General features: G+C 53.7%; 1 long non-coding RNA gene across 2 annotated transcripts in view; it reads left to right on the top strand.

Annotated features, from left to right (window-relative positions):
• The first annotated feature begins 507 nt into the window (after positions 1 to 507).
• LOC115306101 overlaps positions 508 to 17033 on the top strand; it is a 37807-nt gene continuing 21281 nt past the window's right edge. For both annotated transcript variants that reach the window (XR_003915182.1, XR_003915183.1), the window contains exons 1-3: positions 508 to 707; positions 5387 to 5494; positions 15914 to 16021. This is a non-coding gene — a long non-coding RNA (uncharacterized LOC115306101). The remainder of the gene's footprint in view (positions 708 to 5386; positions 5495 to 15913; positions 16022 to 17033) is intronic.

The following is a 17033-nucleotide window of genomic DNA, read 5'->3' as shown; positions in this document are numbered from 1 at the left end:
GCGGGGCCTCAGAGGCCGCCTCCGCCGGGGGTCCGCGTCCCGGGTCCTGGCGCCGCGCGCGCCGCCGCCAGTGTCCGGGCGCCTTCACTTCATAGCCCCGGAGCCTCACCTCCCGCGCCGCAGACGCGTCGCCGCCCCCGGTGAGCCGTCCGGACGCCGCCCGGGAACGGTGGAAGGACACGAAAAGGAGTGCCCTCGGCCGGGCGGAGGGACACCACGCCGACTCGCGCCACCCCTGCCGCCTCTGTTGCTTTTACGGGCCTGGCGGAGCGGCGTGGGGGGGGGGCGGGGGAGGCGGAGAAACACGGCAGGAAACGAGTTCCTCGCCGGGTGCTCCGACGGCGGAGGGACAAAACGCAAATTTTGAGGGAGACGATACAGAGTCGTCGCCTCGCTTCGCTTCGCTCGCGGCGGAGGGATCCGCGCTGAGGGTCGGCAGGGATCCCTCCGCCCCTCACTGCCCTTTAAATCGCGGTTGGAGGCAGCGTAGCCGTGCGCCCCTCGGGCGCCACTCCGGCCCCGGTTAGCGTCGTGCGCTCTGTTCGTTCACCGCGAGGCCTGTGCGCCCGTTTCCCCGTGCGGGCCGTCCGCGCCGCTGCACCCGCCGGGGAGCAGCTCCCGAGCCAGGACGGGCGGGCTCCTCGCCCACTGGTGTGCCGGTGGCGCCGAGGGGTGGTGGCCCCACGGAAGGCGAGCTTCTTTGTTGTGTGAGTGGGTGTCGCTGGAAGTGGATACACCCTTAATGACCGTGTGGGCAGCGGGAGCATTCCAGCGCGTAGTGGGGAAGGGAGTGTGCACTCACCCGGCCACCGGCTTCCCGGTGTCAGCTGGTCGGCTGTGTCTTGAGCACCTACTGTGTGCCTGCCGGGAAACCGGGCTGCTTCCGCTTCCCTCCCTGCCGCAGGTGCAGCCCCCCCCCCCCCCCCCCCCCCCCCCCCCCCCCCCCCCCCCCCCCCCCCCGCGCCAGGACCTCAGGCAGGTGCGCCAGATGCTGAGGGTCTGGCCTCCTCCAGGTGCTGCGCCGAGTGCGAACGCCCTTCGAGTCCTGCGGTTTGGTAATAGTGGCTACAAAATTCCAATCATGAGAGTAACATGGATACAGCCTTTACCGCATAGCAGGCACCTGTCTCGTTAACTCTCCACCACCATCCCCAGGAGTGGGCACTGCTGTGGTTCTTGCTTACGTAGGGAAACCAAGGCACAAAGTGGGTAGGCGACCCTTAAGACCGCTGGTCAGGGCTTGAGCCAGAACACTTAATCCGGAACTCTGGTGAAAAATGTGGACCTCAGGCTGGCCAGTTGCCACAGAGGGGGTGGTCCCTGACGGTGTCACCCGGGGCAGCGGAGACCCAAAGACTGGGTTGGAGTATGTTAGGAAAAGGGGACCAACGAGTTCGAAGGCTTAATGGGGAGGGGAGAGGCTCTGGCGTCCGGAACTGAGGGACACCTGCCCAGCCCCTACAAAGAGGAGGCTGGCAGGGCAGGTGGACAGACGATGCCAGGAAATGGGATGCCTTGTCTGCCTTGGTTTCCCCAGGATCCCCAGAGCCTGGCACAGAATAGGCATACCATAAAAGATGATTCCGTGGATGGCCACAAGGACTGTGGGCTAACTAGCACCGACACAGGTGCTTCCCTCATTTTCCCTCCTTGACCTTGAGTGGTAGACAACGACGCTTATTAGTCCTTCCACAGATGGGAAACTGAGGCAGTGATTTACCAAGAGCCTGCATGTAACAGGCAGAGGCGGGTCTAGATCTTCAAAACCAAAACTCCTCCCACTGCCAGCACCTTCCTGCCCCACTTCCCCCTCCGGAGGTGACTGGGCTTGGGCTTGGGGAGGGTGGGGAGAGTGTGGGCAGAGTCTCCCCACCCTTCAAGTAAAGCAGACCCAGGCACTTGGCCCGGCTTCGCCTGGGTCAGAGTCACCTGGCCATGTTCGCCTTTACAGGCACAGTTAACAAATGACTGGCATTTGCTAGTTTCTTTTTCTTTTTTTTAATGTTTATTTTTGAGAAAAAGACAGTGTGAGCTGGGGGAGGGGCAGAGAGAGGGAGACATAGAATCCAAAGGAAGCTCCACATGCTGAGCCCACAGCCGGATGCGGGACTCGAACCCCCAAGTCGTGAGGTAATGACCCAAGCCGAAGTTGGACTGAGCCGCCCAGGCGTCCCAGGTTTTGTTAGTTTCTGGTTCGTCATTAAACTTTCCAAGATGTTCATAGCGCTTGCCTGCAAATACTCAAATTGCATTCCAGAAGCCCGGAGAGTGCCTTGGCCACCCCTCCCCTACCGGATGCCCACAGGAGGCGTGGGCCACTGTCAGCCTGTGAGTCTTGGTACCCAGGCCCCAAGTCCAACCGTGCCTGAGCGCCCTTCACAGCCCTGAACACAAGCATCCTCCCCACGCCAAGCCTTCCGGAGTTCACCCCAACGCAGACCCCGGGGTCTCGAGCCCCCAGACTCCCAAGATGCTGGCACCCCCATTTTTTCATGGCCCAGGGCCAGGCCAAGTGTTCTGGGCAGTGACTTGCAAGGGAGCAGGCCGGGCTCACAGCCTGGCAGGGAAGACGGATGACTGGACCCAAGCACAGTGTCCTCTCAGGCTCCCTGGTTCTGGATCTGTCCCTCCCTCCATCCCCTCTGCATTGCTGGCTCGGGGCGCGCCGGAGTTCTTGGCACAGCTTAGTTGGGGCTCAGGACCTTGATAAAGGGAGGCCAGAGCTAAGCTGGGCAGAGGGCACAGCCCGGAGCGGTCCTCCTGGGGGAGACTGGAAATTTGACTTCCCTACAGTGAGTGTGGCCAGCTGGACGCCTCCTGCTGCCAGCTGGCAGGGGAGGGGGTGGACGGGGGACAGGAAGTCGTGTGGGCCAGGCACCTGCCCAGCCCCCATGTGACAGGAGCCACTGGCATTTACGCTGTGAAGCCTCTGGATCCCCCAAAGTGGAAGGTGCTAAGCCACAGAGGCAGCAGGGCCCCCACCAGGCCCGGACAGATGGAAAGATATTAACAACTCTAAAGAAAGACTGAGTTGGTGGAAGGGGCCTGGCCAGCCCCGGAAGCTTCGGGAGCGCCGGCCTAGCCCCGAGCTGACCTGGGAGTGGCACCCTTGCCAGGGCACTGGCTGAGGCCACAGAACCTGGTGCAGTGCTCCCAGCAGGGCCCTGGGGGCATTCCGGAGGTCCAGCCTGGTGCCACCAAACCCTGCATCACTCTCCAATTCCCCTCTTCAAAGGCCAGGTTCACTGCTGGCAGGGATCTGCTCGGTGGAGTCTTGTGCCTGCAGGTCATGCCAACCCCAGGATTCCAGGCGGGGTGGCAGTGGCTTCTTGTAAATTGATGTGTTGACTTTTGGACACTGCACATGAGTGTCACAGGTCCCCACCCCTTCCCAGAAGACAGGGGTATTCTGATGAAAGCAGGTGTCCAAGAAAGCAAGCCGGAGAAGGACGGGGGCACACCCAGGACCACCCTGGCCCCTCGGGACCTGAGCGCCACTAGGCCCCTGCACTGTCCCTGCCTCCCCCTGCCTCCTGCTGCTCACCTCTCCTTTGCCAGATGAGGAAACGGAGCCTCTGAAAGAGCAGGTGACCTGCCCATGGCCACGTAGTCCACAGCAGCAAGACTTTACCGCAGCACCGGTCTGACCTGGGTTTGAATCCCAGCTCTGCAACTTACCAGCCGTGTGATTTGGGGCAAATGTTGCGGCCTGTCTACACCCTATCCCTTCACCTGTGAAACGTGCCAGTCCTTGGTCTGCCCAGATCTCACTCGTAGCTTTAACGTCGTTTACGTTCCTCACACCCAAATTCTGCTCTCTGGCCTGGCCCCGCCTCTGAACTCCTGACTCCACCAATTAGGTGTTTAACAGGCATTTCACGTATAGCTTGGCTGAAACTGAACGTGCGTGCGCACACCCACACCCACCCACCCACACACACACACACACACCCACACCCACACACACACACACCCTGCACCTCTGAGATATTCTTCCCATTGCTCAGGTCCTTTAGCCTTCTTTCTCCTCCAACGGGCTTTGCCATTTCCTCTCCTTAGTACGTCTCAGTGTCCAGCATCCTATTTCACTTACTCATGCATCTCCTGGCCGTGCCCCCTTCTAGGCTATAAGCTTCTTGAGGACAGGGGCCTTGGCTGCGTCTCCAGCATCCAGAGCGGTGCCTGGGAGCTGATGTAAAAGTCTCAACACATGAGGGATGATGCTAACCTTCCAGAAGTTCTGCCGCATTAAAGGAGGTGCAAGTGGTTCTCTGCCCGCTCTCCCGGCTCTGATGTTTCAGGCTAGTTTGGCGGAGGAGGCTTCTCCACCACCATGTCCGCAAAGCTCACAGGCCCTTCCCTGCCTTTCAAGTTCAGGGGCGTCCTGGGATTCATGTCCACCTGGGGCACTCAGGCCCCACAGCTTTGTGCCCCTGAGGGTGGTACTCATTCAGGTCCCACCTCCAAAAGAAGGTCAGCCGTGGTGCCCCCTGTCCTCACACACCCTTAGAAGAAAGCGGAAAGGAGCAGTGGCCACTGAAAACCTGGTTTCCTCAAGGACAGGGAAAGTGTAACATTATTTTGTCAGTAATTTCAAATTCATAGGAAGTTTCCGAGGATAACAAGCAAACGTTTGTTATTCCTGAAGTGGCTGTAAGCCGCTACCAGGTGCCCCACACCTTCAGAGCGCATCAGGGCACATCTCCTGCCAGCAGAGACATCCTCCTGGGGAACCAGACCACGGTGACCAAAGCCAAGAAGCTGCAGCAGTGGGTTGCTGCCTTTCAGTCTTCAGCTCACATTCAAACCTTCCCGGTGACAATAATACTGTCCTTTATAGCGACGGAAGGGAACCCATCCAGAATCTGAGTTCCCTCGGTTGTCTAGTCTCTTCAACTTCCTTCTGGAACATTCCACACTTCTTCCTTTAACTCGCATGCCTTTGGCACTCCTGAAGGTCATGGGCTGGTTATTTTGTAGCATGTCCTTCAGTTTAGGTCTTTCCCATGGTTCCTTATGGTTTGATGAAGGGCGGACAGGTATCCCGGACAGGACGCCGCCGCGGCGAGGCTGCGCTCTCGTCCATCCTGCCAGGCTGAGGACGGTTTCCGTTTGCCCAGGAACTGATGGTGTTCACCTGGGTCACCAGATTAAGGGACAGCTGTCAAGCTTCTCCCCTGGAGAGTCCCTTGTTTTCTCTTTGAACTAAGTATGTACTCTGTGGAGAGGTCCTTTAAGGGGATGCAAAGATCCTGTTTCTCATCAGACTTCCGATGTATTAATATATATCAGTATAGACTAATGCATTCCTGTTTTTTTAGTAGGTTATAATCTGTTCCCCTCTTTCCTTTTCTGTCTCCCCCTCCTTCTTCAAATATTTTTGTAGCATCTTAATTTATAGGAGCCTGAACTGATAACAACACAAACGCCAATCAACAAAAGGATGGACAGACTGTGGTCTCTCTATGCGAGGAAATCCTACTGAGAAATATTGGTGAGTGAATTACATGAGTGAAGTTCAAAAACATTTATGTTAGGTAGTGGAAGCCAGGAACCATTGAGTGCGAATTGATGTCAATTCATGGTGTCCCAGAACAACAACAACAACAAAAACACAACAACAACAAACAAATCTATTAGGATAGAAATCTGAAGGCATGTGTCTCTGGGCAGGTGAGAGGAACTTCCGGTGTGATGGAACATTCCAGCCACAGGCACCGGGGTGGCGACTTAGTCAGTTAAGCGTCTGTCTTCAGCTCAGGTCTTGATCTTGCGGTTTGTGAATTCGAGCTCCATGTCAGGCTCTATGTCGACAGCTCGGAGCCTGGAGCTGCTTCAGATTCTCTGTCTCCCTCTCTTTCTGCCCCTCCCCCACTCACACTCTGTCTCTCTCTCTCTCAAAATAAACGTAAAAATTTTTTTAAATTAAAAAAAGATTCTATATCCGAGGGCGGTTACCTGGGAAGGTAGGCTGTGAAGTCTCTCAAGCTGGACGTCTAAGTTCTGTACAAATTACTACATGTAAATTATAACCTCAAAAAAGAGGGGAATTCTGGGAAAGGGGGCAGTGAACTGAGCGGGCCACTGCTCACGAAATCTTCTCCAGGTTTTCCATGACTTGTCTTTCGACCGAGTTCCTTCTGCAGAATAGTTTTTCCTTGGGTGTTTCCCAGACCTGGCTGCTGGGAATGACCCAGGCTCAGGGTCCAAAGTGCAGGGGGGGGGGGGGCCAAGATCCTCGCTCCTCCCTCTGCTCCTCCCTCTGAGCACTGTGAGTGCTGGCTCTTGCGTTAAGTAAAGGGGGGGAAGAAAAACTGCTCCTGCCTCTGACAGCCTTGATGGAAGCTTCTGGGGCCAGCTGAGCTCCCCGGCTGCAGGCCCTTGGGCCGTCTCCCAGCTGCTGTCTGGCCTAGGCTGGCCCTGGAAGCTGCCAGCCAATTTTCAGTTGACCTTCGTTTTCCTGGCCCGGATGTAGTGTGCTGCGTGTGGCATCAGGGTTTACTCTGTTTCATCACCCTTAATTCCCTCGTGATACCTCTCAGATACTTTGGGCTATTGGCTTGTCCCTTGGTAAATTCCTAGGGGTGGTGTTTCCTGAGTCAAAACTAGAGATGATTTTCCTCTAGAGCATTCTGGGTGGGCTGGCAGAGAAGGTAAATGGGGAGTGGAGACCCTGGCTTCAGAGTTGGGGGCCCCTCGGAGGTTTGAGAAAGCCTTAGGGCGGGGGAGGGAGCTAGCTCACCACGGGGGAAAGAAAGGGCTTTTACTGTCTCACTGTGAAATCATTCTCTTTTTTTTAAATTTTTCTTCTTTATTAATCTCTACATCTAATGTGGGTCTCGAACTCATGACTCTGAGATCAAGAGTCACATGCTCTTTCAGCTGAGTCAGCCAGCCATCCTGTGAGACCATTCTTGGTCTTTAATCAAAGAGTAAAAGAGGGGCACCTGGGTGGCTCCGTCAGTTCAGCGTCTGACTCTTGATTTCGGCTCAGGTCATGATCTCATGGTTTGTGAGATCAAGCCCGATGTCGGGCTCTGCGCTGACAGTGTGGGGCCTGCTTGGGATTCTCTCTCTCCCTGACTCTGTCCCTCCCCTGCTTGTGCTCTCTCTCTCTCAAAATAAATAAATAAACGTGAAAAAAAAAAGAAATATGACAAGTCCCCAGTGAGCCAACTGAAAAAATAAGCAACAAAGAGAATCTTCCTTTATCCCCTCAATCCACAAGCATAAACTCTACTCCCCAGTCCCCGGGCATTGCCCCTGACGGTGCCCAGGCCTTGGCGAGGACCCTCAGGAGACTGGACCTTCTGTGGCCCAGACTAGAGCTCAGTTTGGGGCGTGAGTCGCCCTGAGCCAGCTGGGGGAACCAACAAGAACTTTCTGGAGAGAAGGAGGTCTCTAGGGGAGGGCCAGGTGAACACACTGACGCATCCAGGGGGTGTGGGGCAAACGAGTCCTCAGGGCGTTGCACTTTGTGGCTCCACAGGCCGGGCACAGGTCCCTCCCACACTCCGGGTGGCGCCGGTGGCCACGGCCACACGTTGATCCCAGCCCCTGGCATCCTGCATCTGAGGCTCACAGGGTAGAACTGGTTATGCAGGATCTCGATCCAGCCTGATCCCAGGCACAGACTCTGCGTGGGGGAGACCTCTTTACGGAGGGCTTTATGCCCAGCAAAGGGGAATCTTTCAATCAATCCGGAAAGGGCTCAGCTCAGAGGGAGGTGACTGTCTCCTCATTTGTATTCATTTCCTGGGGCTTTAAACAACAGAAAATTATTCTTTCATAGTCTGGAAGCCAGAAGTCCAAAGTCAAGGAGTGGGCAGGGTGCTCCCGCCTGAAGCCATAGGGGAGGATCCTTCCTGCCTCTTCCGGCTCCTGGAGGCTCCTTGCCTCTGGGCAGCGTCCCTCCGGCCTCTGCCTCTGTCTCCGCATGGCTCCTCCCCCGTGTGTCTCTCTGTGTCAAATCCCCCTTACGTTTCTTTGATGACAGTTGTCATTAGATTTAGGGCCCACTGAGAGAATCCAGAATGATCTCCTGTGGAAGTCCTTAATTAAAATCACATCACGAAGACGCTTTTTCCAAAGTAGATCACATTTCCGGACTCTGAGGGTAAGGACATGGATATATGTTTTGGGGGGACACCATTCAACATAGCCCCATCATTATTTATTCTGAGGCCCACACTCTCCCAGGTTGGGCCAATGGGAACCAATTCACACTGGCTTCTGGCCCATTCTATCTGCCTCCGTGGTCCTTTGAGCCTCGGCCCCAGGAGCGGTCATTTCTTCAAGAAACAGCCGAGGTCTGGACGGCAGGTGCGCCCAGGGCCCCGGCGCGTGGCTACTTCCCGGCCCTCTCCGCGGACCCAGCCCCGGAGCGGGTATGTCTGTGTGCACGTGCATACATAAATACAACATACACGGGGTGGCGTGTGCGTCATGTGTACTCGCATTTACATCTACATTTCTGTGTCTAAATACGTAAAAACACAGATTTCAATCTGATTCCAGTACAGAACTATAGGTTCCTCTTCATTTTTCTCTCTGTCCCTGTTTGTGCCTCCCCTCCATCGTTATGATCCATGACCACGGCCTTTGCTCAAACACAATGCCACAGGCTGGGAGGCTTAAACAGCAGACATTTATTTCCCAGGATTCTAGGGGCTGGGAAGTCCAAATCAAGGCACGAGCAGGCTGCGCGGCCGGTGAGGACCTGCTTCCTGGCTCACGGACGGCTGCCTTGGGGCATACACCCTGTGTATGTTGTATTTATGTCCTCACTCGGCGGAAGGGAGGAGGGGCTCTGGTCTCTCTTATGGGAACACTGATTCCATTCATGAGGGCGCCTCCCTCATGTCCTGGTCCCCTCCCCTGGCCCCCAAGCCTCCCCCCCGAGCCATCACACTGGGAATGAGGTTTCTGTAGATGAATTTGGGGAGGGTCACAAACGTTCAGTCAATGGCACTGCCATTCTTTGATTGCCCCAGACTTGGCCAATGGAACGCCCTTCAAGATGGCGCCTTGTCCCTTTGGACTGTTCCTGTGATTCTTAGAATACTTCCTTCTTTGTGAAGTCACGAGAAATCTTAGAATCAAGCTGTACTTTCCCTGCCCTTGAACCACGCATTTCTCTAAGGAGAGTTGCTTCCTGTTGGTGGAGAACGGATTTAGAAAGCAAAACCTTGGTGCCACGTAGGCACATTTCCCCCGGTGTATTGTTGCTTCTGGGCTATCTTAGCAGACATGGTAGAAGATATGTGGAATCTACTTAGCGCACACACACGTACATGTAATTATTTCATTTATAACTATTATTGGTTCTAGGTAGTCTGTCAGCCAAAAACGACGTGCGGCTCAGCCAGTTAAGCGTCTGACTTTGGCTCAGGGCATGATCTTATGGTTCATGGGTTCGAGCCCCATGTTGGTCTCTGACCTGGAGCCTGCTTTGGATTCTGTCTCCTTCTCTCACTCTGCCCCTCTCCTGCTTGTGCTGTGTGTCTATCTTTCAAAAAAACAAAACAAAACAGGGGCGCCTGGGTGGCTCAGTCGGTTAAGCATCTGGCTTCGGCTCAGGTCAGATCTCACAGTTCGTGGGTTCGAGCCCCACGTCGGGCTCTGTGCTGACAGCTAGCTCAGAGCCTGGAGCCTCTTTCAGATTCTGTATCTCCCTCTCTCTCTGACCCTCCCCTGCTCCAGCTGTCTCTCTCTGTCTCTCAAAAATAAATAAAAAGCATTAAAAAAAAAGCTTATTTATTTAAGTAAACTCTACACCCAACATGGGGCTCCAACTCAGGACCTGAGATCAAGAGCCACTTGCACCACCGACCGAGCCAGCCGGGCGCCCCGGGAGTTTCCCGGGTTCTGTGGCCAGTGGACAGTGGGCGGGGGCTGTGACCTGTCTGTCTGTCCCTCCCCGCGGTGGACTTCTGGGGGGCCTCCAGTTGGGGGTATTGTGAATACAACTACCAGGGACATTCGTGTAGGGGAAATATTTTCATTTCTCTTGGGTAAATATCTCAGAGCACAGGCTGTGTCAAAGGGCAGGTGTGTGTTTAATTATAAGAAACCGCCGCACCTTTCCCAAAGCGACGGCTCTGTTCCACCCCCACCGGCTGAGTGGGAGGGCTCAACTGTCTCACACCCTGACCAGCGGCTGACACTGTCCGACTCTTCAGGGGCGGCCATGTGAGGGTGTACATAATAGTATTTCATTGTGGTTGTAATTTACATTTCTCTGATGACCAAGGATGTTCAGCATTTAAAAAAAATTTTTTAATGTTTTATTTATTTTGAGAGAGAGAGAGAGAGAGACAGCATGACCAGGGGAAGGTCAGAGAGAGGGAGAGACACAGAATCTGAAGCAGCTCCAGGCTCCGAGCTGTCAGCACAGAGCCCGACGTGGGGCTCGAACCCATGAGCTGCGAGCTTAGGACCTGAGCTGAAGCCAGCCACTCAGCCGACTGAGCCACCCAGGCGCCCTGAGGATTTTTTTTTCCAGCTTATCGTTTATTGTAGATCTTCCTTTGGCCAAGGGTCTGTTCAAATCTTTGGCCAACTTCTTAATTGGATGTTTGTCTTATGATTAGTGAGTTATAAGCATTCCTTATTCATTTGGATACAAGTTTGTGTGTGTGTATACACAAATGTGTTTAAAACAAACCACTTTATTCTAAAAAATTGGACAAGTTAGATAAGATGGGCATATTTCTGGAAAGATAAAAAAAGTACTATGAATTACAAAGAAGAAATAAAAATTTGAATAGCCCAATGCCTATGCCTATCAAAGTAATTGAATTCATTATGAAAAACTTTGTCGGGTGCCTGGGTGACTCAGTCAGTTAAGTATCCGATTTTGGCTCAGGTCATGGTCTCACGGGTTCGTGGGTTCGAGCCCCGCATCGGGCTCTGTGCCGACAGCTCAGAGCCTGGAGCCTGCTTCAGATTCTGTGTCTCCTTCTCTCTCTGCCCCTCCCCTGCTCGCACTGTCTCTCTCTCTCTGTCTTAAAAATAAAATAAGGATTTAAAAAATAAAGAAAAACTTTGTCTCTTTCTCTCTCTCTCTCTCTCTCTCTCTCACACACACACACACACACACACTCTCTCCAGGCCTAGATGTCTTCAACGGCCCATTTTAATATTTACTTAAGGAAGAAATAGTATAAATCTTACACAAACTCTTTTGGAAAAGAGAAGAGAAGAGAACATCTTCCAACTCCTTCTGTAACTTTAGCTCCATCCCGAAGCCACATCTGACAAAGACATCACAAGAAAATGAAACAGCACATCTTTCATGATGCACGTGCAAATATTCTTTCTATTTAGAAAATGAGCATATTTAAATATAAGGCCAAAGTGTTTGAAGTCATTGACAGGAAAATGGGCACCATCCCTGGGAGGAAAGGGGCGGATTTAGTGGGAAGAGCTGCCATCAGGAAGCTTGGAACTGGATGCCAGGAATTCCACGCTGTGGCCCCCTCCCCCAGCCCAGCGGTGGGGGCGAGGGGGCAGGGACTCGAGAGGATGAGGGTGGGGGGAGAGGCCTGGCCGCTCCAGTAAGGAAGAGATGTCTCCCGCCTTCATTGCTTCATTCCACAAATATTTATGGACTGTCTCTTTCTTTAAAAAAAGGTTTTCTTTCATATTTATTTATTTTTGAGAGAGAAACAGAGTGTGAGCAGGGGAGGGACAGAGAGAGAGAAACACACACACAGAATCCAAAGCAGGCGCCAGTTTCTGAGCTGTCAGCACAGAGACTGATGTGGGGCTCAAACCCACAAATGGTGAGATCATGACCTGAGCTGAAGTCAGATGCTTAACCAACTGAGCCACCCCGACGCCTGGGACTGTCTCCTTTCTGCCAGAACCCATGCTAAGGACCAGGGACAGACTAATTCTTGCTGTCACAGGGCTTCCATTCTCCTGGGTAGGACAGAGCCGAGGCAAAAAGACACATCAGGAGAAGGAGAGAGAAAAAGTTCTCCCGAAGGGGGTGGGGGCGAGGAGGCTGAACTGTTTGAGAAGCAGCCACAGCCCAGCCCTGCAGGAGCCTCCTGTGCAGGTGCCAGGCCATCCCAAGCCGCTCCTGGCCCCGCCCCGCCAGGTGCGGCCACTCCTTTTTCAGGAAGCCGTTCTCTCTCCCTCTCGAACAGTCCAGAGCTGGCGTTGAGAAACCTGGCCGTTGGCGCCCTGCAGGGACCCGGGAGGGGAGGCTCCAGGCAGAAGGCAGGTGGCAGGTCTTGAAAAGAGGCCCTGGCGTCATGCCCCTGGGTGCCGGCCATCAGAGCGCTCTCGGGTGTGGGGGGGGACGGACGAGAGGGACGCAGAGTCAGCTCATCTCCTGGCCTGGAGGGAGGGCTCCCATGCAAATGTTCTTAATAGTGCGTATTAACAAAATAAACCCAGCGATGTGCATGAAAGATGCATGAACCCCCTGCAGAGGGGGGCGGGGGGGGGGGACTTCATCTGTTGAGCGTCCAGCTCTTGATTTCAGCTCAGGTCATGACCTCACTGTTTGTGGGTTCGAGCCCTGTGTCGGGCTCTGTGCTGACAGCTCAGAGCCTGGAGCCTGCTTTGGATTCTGTGTCTCCCTCTCTCTGTTCTCCCCCACCCCCAACTCATGCTCTGTCTCTGTCTCTCTCTCTCAAAAATAAATAAAACATTAAAAAATTAAAAACAGAAATAAAGTCGATTAATTTAAAAAAAACGTCCGAACAGAGGATTTGAGTTTGCTGATCAGAAACGCCACGCGTACCCTGCTGGCCTCCTGATTTAGGGTTGTGTAAGCTGCTCAAGCCGCGGCTGGCGACCTGACGGGGAGCCCCGGGGGAATGGGACAGGCTGGACTATGGAGAGAAGAGAGAGCAGCTCCGCAGGGAAAGGTTGAGACGGGGCAGGTGAGTGTCCAGACAGAGCATGGAGAATGCTCACTTTGGTTGTTTTGTCTTTCCGGTCTCCTGTTCGCCACTCCGGAGCAGGCGAGCAGCCCCTTCCCGCCTCTGGGTTCCATATGGCATCTGTGAAATGGGACAGCGTGGTAACGACCTCAAAGGAAGACTGTGAAGACGGGGGGGGGCCCGGGGTCATTGGCGTCGGCGTTCCGAGAATGTCAGCTCTGACCCCGCCACCGCTCTTCTACCTTCGAGATGCTCCGATAAAGTCCCAACCTTGGGCCCTACCTGTTTTTACTTTTTTTAAAAAATTTCTTAATGTTTGTTTTTATTTTTGAGAGAGAGAGAGCCTGAGCTGGGAAAGGCCAGAGAGAGAGAGAGGGAAACACAGGTTCCGAAGCAGCTCCAGGCTCTGAGCTGTCCGCACAGAGCCCGACGCGGGGCTCGAACTCTCGAACTGCAAGATCATGACCTGAACCGAAGCCGGACGCTCAACTGACTGAGCCACCCAGGCCCCCCATGAATTGTTCTCAATTTCTTATAAGGGAAAGAGTCTGGCCTAAATGAGAATGTTCACCAAGGAGCGGCTGGTTGGAAGCCCAGAGACAGAGGACAGAAGACCAGAATGAGGTCCTCTTGCTGCCCCTGGTCATGACCAAAGTGTCTCCCGACGTGGCCAAATGCCTTCCGGGGACAGCAGGACTCCCGTGGAAGAGCCGCTGGCGTAGAGAGGGGCTGGTCCGGGTCCCGGCTCCTGGTGGCAGGAGGACTGTGGTGTGGCCGCGGGAGCGGGCGGCTGGACCAGAGGCCGCAAGAGGCCCCGCGGGATCAAGGGGTCAAAGTCTCAGGAAGTTGCCCGGTTCTGGCAAGAAGGGGGCGTGAGATCCCCGGAAAAGGCCCGGCTCCCACCCCCCGGAAGTGCTGAGCAGACACATCCAAGATCGCTTCTAATGCATCGCTGCGTGTGTTTGTTTTTAATTAAACGTCGTTTGGCCGGGGTTGGTTTTGGTTGACGCTCCTGTGTGATCTCACACGTGTGTAGGTCTGGGCCAGCACCACCCAGGGATTGTGTGGAGTGATCCCCTTCCCCGCCCCCAGGTCCTCATGCTGCCTCTTTGGAGCCAAGCCCCCCCTGACCCCTGGCCACCGCTGGTCTGTTCTCCGTCTTCTCTAGAATGTCCTGTAGACGGAGCTCTTCAGTACGGAACCTCCTGGGTCTGGCTTGTTTCCCTCAGCGCCAGTGCTTCTGAGAGTCTTTCGTGTGCCCGGTGCGTTAGTTGTTTCTTTATGTCGCTGGGCAGCGTCCCGTGTGTGGCTGCTTGCCTGTCTGTCTGTCTGTCTGTTCTCGGGTCCAAGGATGTTTGGGTTGTTTCCAGCTGTTTGCTACGATGAAGGCGGCTGCTGGAAGCATTCACGGACGGGTTTGGGCGTGAGGGAAGTCTCCATCCCCTTGGGGGAGCAGCCGAAGTGGCCTTGCTGGGCCAAAGGGTGTGTGTTTGAAGAAACGGCCAAACCGTCTCCCGGAGGCAGCCGCCATGTTGCCTTCCAGCAGCGGGAGAGGCCCAGGTCCCCCGCCTCCTTGTCCGCACTTGGCAAGGTCGGTCGTTTTATTTTAGGCATTCTGAAAGGGCGGAGTGTCATGTGTGTGTGTGTGTGTGTGATTTTGTTAATGTTTGTTTTTGAGAGAAAGAGCACAAGGTGGGGGGCAGAGAGAGCTGGGGACCGAGGATCCGAAGCGGGCTCTGTGCCCACAGCAGAGCCCGATGTGGGGCACGAACTCAACCGTGTGATCATGACCTGAGCCAAGGGCAGAAGCTTAGCCAAGAAGCCACCCAGGCGCCTCTGTCACGTGGTTTTAGTTTGCGTCTCCCTAGGGACGAATGAGGGCGGGCCTTTTTTTAGATTTATTTGCCATGCTTATTTCCTCTTGGATGACGTGTCTGCTCATACCTTTCACCCATTTTTATATTTATTTATTTAATGTTTATGTACTTATTTTGAGAGCTAGCTCTCACATCCAAGCGAGTGGGGAGCGGCAGAGAGAGGGAGAGAGAGAATCTGAAACAGGCTCCATGCTGTCAGCACAGAGCCAGACGCGGGGCTTGATCTCATGAACTGTGAGATCATGACCTGAGTTGAAATCAAGAGTCAGACATTTAGCTGGCTGAGCCACCCAGGCGCCCCGACCTTTTACCCATTTTTATTTTTTTGTTGTTAATAAATTTCTTTTAAGTCTATTCACTTATTTTGGGAGAGAAAGAGAAAGCACATGCATGAGTGGAACAGGGGCAGGGAGAGAAGGAGAGAGAGAGAGAATCCCAAGCACACAGTGCAGAGTCTGATAGGAGGTTCAAACTCACAAATTGAGAGATCATGACCTGAGCTGAAATCAAGGGTCCGCTGCCTAACCAGCTGGGCCACCCAGGCGCCCCTGCCCATTTCTAAACTGGATTATTTGTGGGGTACGTGGCTGGCTCGGTCAGATAAGCATGTGACTCTTGATCTCAGGGTTGTGACTCAAGCCCCGCATTCAGTGCTGAGACACCATGCGGCCCCCTCCCTGAGCTGGGAGATGGACTGGATCTCTGGGGCGCTCAGACTAGAGTTCACAGAGCAGAGTTCTGGAAAGGAGGGAGGGCCGGGAAGAGGGAGAAGGAAGTTCATTGGATTCTAGAGCTCAGTGCAGGGAAATGCTCAGGCCAGGGAAAGAAACACCCAGAAGGATCAGAGGGAAGAATCCCAGGGGCTTAAGCAGGGCCAGGAGTAGACTTCCTGCTCCCACTGGCCAGTGGAAACCTTCCAGAGCTTCGGGTAAAGTACTCAGAGGCTCCCGCCGGTGTCGTGGGGACAATCAGCCTTAGACTAAACACCGCCCCGGTCTTGCCTCCATAAAGCAAGACTAGAAGGAATCAAACTCTGGCCAAAGCACTTAACTGTGTCCCAGAACAAAGTTGGGGACTATCTATGTGAACACAAAAGAGCCACAACAAAGTAAAATTATTTTTAAAACTCGCATAAAGGGTACATGGCATCCCCAAAACGTTACCAGGCGTGTGAAGAGGCGACCAACTACGCACCACGAGGAGGAGAACGTGCAGTCGATTGGACCGGAGCCAGAAATAACGCAGGTGAGAGAATGAGCAGAGGAAGACGCGAAAGTCGTTGTTATAACTGATTCCGACACGCTGGAGGTGGGGAAAGAGGAGCGTGCTCAGGAGAGACGCGGCAATACTTGTTAAAATACCCAAAGTGGCCCTGCGGACTGTGAGGCGGTGACGTCAGGGCCGAAGCCCACGTCAGGCGGCGGCGCAGCAGATTAGTCAGAACAGAGGCGAAGCTTGGGAAACCAGCGTGCCAAAGGGAGTCCTTTGTGCAGAGGGAAAATGACACCCGAGGGAAACCAGAATGGGATGAGGAGCTTTAAATAGATGGTAACCACGCAGGAGACGCTGTCTCATTATTTAGATCTCATTAGAAGGTAATTACTGTTTAAACAAACAAACAAATATATATATATATATATATTTTTTTAAGTTTATTTATTTTGAGAGAGAGAGAGCAGGGGAAGGCGCAAAGAGAAGGGGAGAGAGAGGATCCCTAACAGCACAGAGCCTGGTGCAGGGTTCGATCCCAGGAACCATGAGATCATGACCTGAGCCTAAATCAAGAGTCGATGCTCAATGGAGCGAGCCACCCAGACACCCCTAAACAAAAATGTTAACAATTTGCCACGGGGTTTCTGGAAGAGTAAAATGTGTGATAACAATAGTGTAAAGACTAGGAGGGAGGAAAACGGAAACACGCTATTGGGAGTTTCTCACGTTCTGTGTGCGGCTGTGTAATCGCACCTGACGGGAGGCTGTCATGAGTTAAAGGTGCGCACGACAGAGCGGTCACTGAAATACAGAAGCAGAGAGTCTTAACTTTATTGGTTATTAGTTAAGCCAACAGAGGAGATAAAATGGTATTCTAAAAAATATGCAATTAGTATAAAAGAAGGCAGAAAAAAGGTAAAAAGGGAACGAAAGAGAAATGGGTCAAATAAAACACAAATAGCAAGATGATGGACTTAAACCTACCCATGTACACAATCCCATTACGTTTAAATTGTCCGAACTTCCCAGTCAAGGGGCGCCTGGG

Source organism: Suricata suricatta, chromosome 11 (genome assembly GCF_006229205.1).
Source record: "Suricata suricatta isolate VVHF042 chromosome 11, meerkat_22Aug2017_6uvM2_HiC, whole genome shotgun sequence".
Taxonomy (NCBI): Eukaryota; Metazoa; Chordata; class Mammalia; order Carnivora; family Herpestidae; genus Suricata; species Suricata suricatta.
This window is presented reverse-complemented; position numbering and strand designations above follow the sequence as displayed.